The sequence below is a fragment of the Artemia franciscana genome, unplaced genomic scaffold (assembly GCF_032884065.1).
Source record: "Artemia franciscana unplaced genomic scaffold, ASM3288406v1 PGA_scaffold_75, whole genome shotgun sequence".
Taxonomy (NCBI): Eukaryota; Metazoa; Arthropoda; class Branchiopoda; order Anostraca; family Artemiidae; genus Artemia; species Artemia franciscana.
The window spans coordinates 299,036-307,847 of record NW_027062711.1 but is presented as its reverse complement, the minus strand read 5'-3'; positions in this window follow the sequence as shown (position 1 = coordinate 307,847).

Sequence of the window (8,812 nt, the reverse complement as noted above, 5' to 3'; positions counted from 1 at the left end):
ATAAAATAAGCTTATCATATTTGGTTATTTCCACTGTACTTATTGAAAACAATTGTGTTTGATTTAAGACGCTGATATGAAATGAACATGGAGTGACCTGTACATGTACTAAAGCAATGTAAATGTCTTTAAAGTGATGTTTGGTAAGTAAAGAAAGACCTTTAGCAAAGTTCAAAGTGTACCTAGTCCATTAAAAAGCGTAAAATTAGTGGGTTGATTCCAAAAGCTTCAGATCATTAATGGTTAAACCAATGACTACAAATTAAAAAGGTCACGTCATGGAATATATTTAGGTTCAGAAGCAAAAAAAGAAACATAGAAATATACAATGATACACGATGCAGTCGAATTACGAGAAAAGCTAAGGGAAGTAGTAGAAAAGGCAGTGAAAAAACAATTTTAAAAACTACCCACAAAGATTTTAAATATATATTTAAAAGAAAAGAACCCGGAAATGATTGAAGAAATAGCATAATTGGTTTTTGACTAGAGTAATAATTTCCACAACTACATGCTATTTGATACCCCCTCTTAGACGAGTAACTGGGGTTTTATCCTTACCAGAATTGAGAAGATTCATTATGCTTAAATTACTTGTTAATACAACACGTAAATTGTTTTTTAAACAAACTTTTTTCAGTTTTGAAGTAATTTTTTGAATATAAGGTACCTAAATCGTGCTTGTGGGGTTATTCGAATCGTTTTCTGGTGTGATTTAAGGCTTTAGAAGAATGCTTCTTTAATCTTTGAGCAATAACAGTATGTATGAGAGAAATTAAGTACCCGTTGCCAAAAAGTATGTCTGTAATAAAATTTAACTCTTTTTTAATATACGGCTCTGAACAGATATTAAGTACTCTATCCACAAGAGATATTACCACACCTCTTTTAACCTGTGGAGGATGGCTAGGTTTGAAGTGAAGGTATCTATTATTATGTGTAGGTTTTCTCTAAACAGTAAAATCAAGTTTATTCACACCGCGTATTATCAATACATCTAAAAAAGGTATTTTCCCATCTGTTTCGATCTCTAGAGTAAATTGCAGGTTTCTATCGTAAGTATTTAAATGTTCTAGAAAATCTTTAAGTTCACTTTCGCCATAATTCCAAACTGAAATTACGTCGTCCATGAAACGTCCCAAAAACACATGATTAAGAAAATACGAATCCAGGGCCCAATTTTCAAGATTCTTGACGAAAATATTTGCGAGTAGGCCTGATAGAGGTGCTCCCATAGGAAAGCCCCTTACCTGTTTGTAATATGAATCTCGAAACTGGAAGTGCATGGAATATTTGTTACATAATTTAACCAAATGCATGAGAACATCAATGTCTAGACCTATCGCTGACTCTTCGATTAGATGATAATTGTTTTCCAGTTTATTTTGTAATAATTGCTCAGATCTTGAAAAATCAGTACTTGTATACATGGAAACTATGTCAAAGCTTCTTAATATGGAATTTTCAGAAATGTCTATCTGTTTCAATTTTTCTACAAGATCAACTGAATTTCTTTTAAAGATTTTTGGGAGTGAAGCAATGGTTTAAATGCAGTACATCACCATTTTCCAATGTTGGAGGCAGGTTATTTTGTACTAGCTACAACGGGTCTTAGAGGAATGCCTTGTTTGTGCAATTTTGGTAATCCATAAAACTTTGAGCAAAAAACACCACGAGGGAGAAATTTATTGTACAACTGTGGAGTGATTCTGCCATTTTATATCAGAGTTTTTAATTCTTTTATAACTTTTTGAGCAAATTAATCAGCCTGGTCATGGGTTGAATTAACATAAACGTTTGTATCTTTTAAATGTGACTGAATTTTACTATCATAATCTGTTTTATTCATAATTACTAAGGAGTTGCTTTTATCGGCTTAAGTGATTATTATTGAAGAATCATTACGGAGTTTTTCAAAACTTTTGTGTCGTATGATTTTTTCATTGCGTTACTGGGAGAATTAGGAAGCTTTAATGAAGTGGTGTAAAGAGTGTTAATCAAACAAGATCTAACTGTATCCGGGTTTGAAACAAGAGCACTACATTTGTGGAGAGAGGATTCTAAAGATGCTACCAAGTCTGCAACTGGAACCTGTTTCGGTAAAAACGAAAATTTTGGCCCCTGTTCTAGGACTTCTTCTTCAACATAGCTAAGCTTTTTAGATGAAATATTTACAATCGCAGGTCCAGGACTTATCTTAGGATTGTAAACTGGGTTGGCCATTTGAGACTCATATTTCAACCTTGTAAACTTATTATTGAGTCTCTCTTTTGACACACAGAAATCATGATGGAACAAATTCCTTTCTATCCTGACAATCTGCAAAAAATCATCAGTTGACAAACTCTGGGACAGAAAATTTTCGAGTGATTTTCGTTCTGAGCAAATTACATGTCTTCTGTGTTTTTTCCCTTAATAATATGATTCAACATTTTTAGCTGTAATTTATGTTTGAACTGTGACTCTCGTAAAGTGTTTAAGTGAAATTTGTGCCTTAAGGATTTAAGAATAATTTTATTCCTTTTGCAAGATTCCAGAAACGTTCGTTGATTAATAATGTTCGCGTGTTTTTCCCTAGACTAATAAAATGAAAAATATCTTTGGTCAAATGCTCCCCATAAGCGTGACGTAAATAATGACGAAGACCACACTGTCTTTCCAAATACAACTACAGAATAGAGGATAATGATTTTTTTCCCCCAAGACAGTGAACCAACAAAACCTATTTGAATATTTTGGCCCCATATCTAATGGCCGTCTTCAGCAAAGAAAATAATAGACAATAAAACATTTACAGTAAAAGTTTTCTGTTGAAAATCCATTCTTTTTTTAAGATAGCCTTGGCATTATTACTTATTAACGAAAAGTTCAGTCAAGACTGTGTGATAAAAGCTAACATTTTACAAGCTAAAAAGGTTCATTCATTGAACTAACTGTATTTATTAAAAATTGAAATAATTTCTTATTGCGATATTTGCCTTCTCTGCAGCTAATCTTGTAGTTCTTTTGGGATTGGGATTGTATTTATTCGTTCCTATTTTTGTTTTATTTTGGATTAGATTATTTTCCGTAATTGATTTTGTGTACATAGGGTTGAGTGTTTACACCCAAGTCTCTGTTTAGAGATGTATTATTATTTAAGTTTCGTTTGATTTCGATTACCTCGCGGACAGTTTGTTTGATTCCTAGGTCTTTACTAATTAGAATTGTTTCGTCAAATAGAACATAATGGTTTGGATTTTCAAAAATGTGATTGCTTAAAGCTGAATCGAAAGATATGGAGTTATTTCTAGATTTCAATGCTTTTTCAATACTTTCTTTGTGTTGCTGTAGTTTTGTTCCTAAATTTTGTAGTCTTGTAGGCCTGATAGAGGTGCTCCCATAGGAAGGCCCCTTACCTGTTTGTAATATGAATCTCAAAACTGGAAGTGCATGGAATATTTGCTGCATAATTTAACAAAATGCATGAGAACATCAAACAGTTCGTGGTAACGAACTGTAGTAAGGAGCGACCCGGATCAATAGTAAACGAAACTCTAAAAAACGGAATTTCGATGCTAAAAGATACATCAAAAGAATCAAATTTTCATGCTGATTTTAAATATATAAGTTTCATCAAATCTAATCTTTGTCATCAAAAGCTACGAGCCTGAGAAAATTTGCCTTATTTTGGAAAATAGGGGGACACCCCCCTAAAAGTAGAAGAATCTTAACGAAAATCACACCATCGCATTCAGCGTATCAGAGAACCCTATAGCAAATTTCCTTGGGGGGGGGGGGCTCCTATCTACAAAAATGTGGAATTTCGTATTTTTTGCCAGAAGACAGATCACGGGTGCGTGTTTATTTGGTTTTTTTCCCAGGGGTCATCGTATCGACCAAGTGGTCCTAGAATGTCGCAAGAGGGCTCATTCTAAAGGAAATGTAAAGCTCTAGTGCCTTTTGAAAGTGACCGAAAATGGAGGGCACCTAAGCCCCCTCCCACGCTCATTTTTACCCAAAGTCAACGGATCAAAATTTTGAGATAGCCATTTTGTTCCGCATAGTCGAAAACCATAATAACTGTGTCTAAGAGTACCTCGCTCTTTATGCTGAAATTTTTTTAGAACCCCTCATATGCGTAATGATCTCTGTTCGTTTTATGTTTTAATGTTACTCCTTACTTTCAGTTGAAAAAACATTTCATGTTTATCTTTTCATTGTTTTTTTTATAGTAATTCTAGAAAATCCCGCGCCCTTTTCATTGAATTTCTCTTCCCCCATGACATATTCCTCCAAGAAAAGATCCTCCCACATAGCCCCCTCCCTTCAACCCAACCCCCAAACCAAAAAAATCCCCCTGAAAACGTCTGTACACTTCCCAATAACCATTACTGTGTGTAAACACTGGACAAAGTTTGTAACTTGCAGCCCCTCTCCCAGGGACTGTGGGGGAGTGAGTCATCCTAAAGACACAGTTATTATGGTTTTCGACTATGCGGAACAAAATGGCTATCTCAAAATTTTGATCCATTGACTTTGGAGAAAAAATGAGCGTGGGAGGGGGCCTAGGTGCCCTCCAGTATTTTTTTTGTCACTTTAAAAGGGCACTAGAACTTTTCATTTCCTTTAGAATGAGCCCTCTTGCGACATTCTAGGACCACTTGAAAGAGCAACATGAAAACTTGAAACAAACAGAAATTATTCTGTATGTGAGGGGGTTTACCCTTTCCTTAAACTTTGATTTTTCAGCTAAAGTAACTCCTCTTGTTTTGGTTCTTTAGAGAAGACTGTTTAGGTTGTTGATTTTGAATGAGAAGTAATTTTAAAGAGTTTTGTAAATGTAGCTAAAGAGCGAGTGTTGGAAGGTTTAATTTTGTTTGCCTAATTTTAGTTGAAAATTTTCAGTTTTTATTTAATACTTAAATAAATTCTTCGTTAAAGTTAAACACCATATATGGTATAACCAGTCAATCAGGGGTCATTGTACTTTATTCCAAACTACGAATCATACAATGATTTGAAGCTAATTATGCATATCATTTTGTCGAGAATCGTCATATTATTCGAAAGTCGAGTGTTATATGATTAAGTTTGTTTGTTGTTGTATATGTATGTATACGGCCTGAAAAATGGTTTTAAATACAGTCATTCATTCATTCATTCACATACAAGTGCGTGTTTGTAATATGTACTACTGTTTAATTTCCTTGCTTGTTTGTTATTTATTTATACTTTTGTGTGTATATGGCCCATGACCTTTTGTAATAAACTTGTCTATCTATCTATCTATATATCACGAAGCTCATATTTTCTTAAAATTGCGAGACATATAGATCTCACCGAATAACTATACTAAAATAACGCTGCTGCAATTCAGGCAGGAAATGAAGTTAATAGCTGTTTTTTATTAAATCAGAAGTTAAGCAGGGTTATGTTCTATCCCCATTTCTATAGATCTTTTTGATCGACTTCGTCACAAGAAAAGGCAATGGGAGAATACAGAATCAAAAAGGGAAGAAAACCTTTTTGGACTTAGATTTTACTGATGATTTAAGCATCCTATCAGAATGCCTGGGCGAAATGAATAATTTCTTAGGGATTTTGTGAGTTCAGGATGCTAGAACAGATCTTAAAATAAATATTAAGAAGACTAAGTGGCTAAGGCTAGAAATAAGTGAAGATAGAAAGGTGACATTGGGTAGCAAAAAGCTCGATCAAGCGGAAAGCTATACAGACCATGATCGGGTCAATAATAAGGACAGTGGGAGCAGTGAAGATAATAAAAATAGAAAAGCTATGGCTCAAGGTTTTTTCTTCATCAAACAGGTCGTGGTAACAAACTGTAGTAAGGAGCAAGCCGGCTCAATAGTAACCGAAACTCAATAGTAACCTAAAAAATGAAATTTTGATACCAATAGTTACATAAAAAAAATCGCATTTTAATGCTGATTTTAGATATATAAGTTTCATCAAGATCAGTTATACCCATCAAAAGCTACGAGCCTGAGAAAATTTGCCTCATTTTATAAAATAGCGGGAAACATCCCCTAAAAGTTATACAATCTTAACAAAAATCACAGCATCAGATTCAGCGTATCAGAGAACCTTACTGTAGAAGTTTCAAGCTCCTATCTACAAAAATGTGGAATTTCGCATTTTTTGCCAGAAGACAGATCACGGATGAGTGCTTATTTGTTTGTTTTTTTGTTAGCTTTTTTGTTATTTTTTTCCCCAGGGATGGTCGTATCAACTGAGTGGTCCTAGAATGTCGCGACAGGGCTCATTCTAACGGAAATTAAAATTTCTAGTGCCCTTTGTAAGTGACCGAAAAAATTGGAGGGCATCTAGGCCCCCTCCAACGCTCAGTTTTTCCCAAAAGTCACTGGATCAAAATTCTGAGATAGCCATTTTATTCACCAATGTCTTTAGGTACGACTTACTCCACCGCAGTCCCAGTGAGAGGAGCTGCAAGTTACAAACTTTGACCTGTGTTTACATATTGTAGCCTAATGGTTTACATATAGTAATAGTAACTGGGAAGTGTGCAGGCGTTCTCAGGGGATTTTTGGTTCAGGGGGGAGAGTTGGGGGGGGGGGGGGTACGTGGGGGGAGTGGGATATTTCCATGGAGAAACTTCTCATGGGGGAAGAGAATTTCAATGAAGGAGGCGCAGGATTTTCTAGCATTATTTGATAAAAGCAATAAAAAAAAAAAAATATAAAAAGTTTTTCCTACTAAAAGTAAGGAGCAGCATTAAAACTTAAAACGAACAAAAATTATTATGCATATGAGGGGTTTACCTGCTCGTTATACCTCACTCTTTACGTTAACGTATTTTTAGTAATTTCAACTATTTATTCTACAGCCTTTGTGATTCAGACGTCATTCTAAAAGGAATTGGGACAAAATCTAAGCTTTATTGTAAAGAGCGAGGTATCGACGAGGGTCGAACCCCCTCATATACGCAATAAAAACATACGAATATAGAAGGTCGTTACGTAAGTTAATTCGTAAGTTACGTATATTTTTTACCAATGAAAACGTTTGTAAAAAATTAAAAGTTCCAGTTGCTTTTTTAAGTAATCAAAAACTTGGAAGACAACTAGGCCTCCTCCCTCGCTCCTTTTTTCTCAAAATCATCCGATTAATTACAATTAATGAATATGCAAATTTCGTTTAATTATTTATGTGCGGAGAGCCAAGATCAAAACATGCATTAATTCAAAAACGCCCAGAAATTAAATTAAAAAAAACAAGTTTTTTTAAATGAAAGTAAGGAGCAACATTAAAACTTAAAACGAACAGAAATTACTCCGTATATGAAAGGGGCTTTTCTTCCTCAACGCCCCGCTCTTTACGCTAAAGTTTCTTACTGTTTTAAAAATAGAGTTAAGAGAAAGAGTCCAAATTTAGCGTAAAGAGCGGGGCGTTGAGGAGGAAAAGCCCCTTTCATATACGGAGTAATTTCTGTTCGTTTTAAGTTTTAATGTTGCTCATTACTTTCATTTAAAAAACTTGTTTTTTTTATTTAATAGTTAAAAAATATCGGAAGAACAGGAAAATAAGTGCGCGAACCAAGATTATAACAATAAAAGCTACAGTGATGAGAGCGGTCAAATATGGCTCTAAAGAACCATATTCTAATTGGATCCCAGAAAAACTGAGGGAGATTTACTAGGTATTTTCCAGAGAAATCGCCAAGAAACTGTTTTGGATACCTCTCTTATTGTCTGTACCTGTGGGATACCATTTCCCTCTGGGGCATCTATCTGAAATATGACACCCTCTCCTGGGATCTCTATCTGGTCTTTATCTGTACTCGCGTTAACATCCCTAACATCGCGTTAACCAGAGCGGTCAAATATGGTTCTAAAGAACCATATTATCATTAGGTTCCCGAAAAAGTGAGGGAGATTTACTAGATATTTTCCAGAGAAATCGCCAAGAAACTGTTTTGGATACCCCTCTTATTGTCCGTACCTGTGGGATACCGTTCCCCTCTGGGGCATCTATCTGAAATAAGGCACCCTCTCCTGGGATCTCTATCTGGTCTTTATCTGTGCTCGCGTTAACATCCCTGGGGATCTCTTTATCTGTAGTGGGGCCTCCGTTCATTGTGGTCTCTCCTTTACTATGACAAGCACCGGGAGTTTCTATTTTTTTATGGTGTCCTCTCTAGTTTCTCTATTTGTACAATGGTGTCCTCCCCAGGGGTTTCTATCTTTACTATTGAACTGGTATCCGGGATCACTGCTTTTCTTGAGGCCAAAATAATTTCAAAGATTTAAAGAACATGAAAATTGGAACTTGGAATGTTACGACGTTAAAAAATGACTATCGCATCGACATTTTGACTGACGAATTCAGACGGTTTGAACTGGATTTATTAGGAGTTTCAGAAACTCATATCCCAGGGGTAGGAAGCATGAAATTAGGTGACATAGAATTTGTTTACTCAGGAAGGAAGGATGGGGGTACATAGACAGGGAGTAGGGCTCATGATGAATAAGGAAGCTGCTAAGTCTTGTTTAGGCTGGGAAGGTATTAATAATAGAATATTAATTGCTCATTTTATGACTAAAAAGTTTAGGGTATCAGTTATAGTAGTATATGCCCCCATTGAACCAACTGATGGAGATACTAGTGACTCAGATGAATTTTACTTACAGTTACAGGAGCAAATAGACAGGGTACCAGGTAGAAATATGGTGTTTTTTGCTAGGAGATTTTAATGCCCAGGTTGGTAGAAATAGGGATAGATGGTATCCTAGCCTAGGTAATTTTGGTTGTAGGGAAAAGAAAACAGTAATGGCTATAGGCTTTTTGCAAT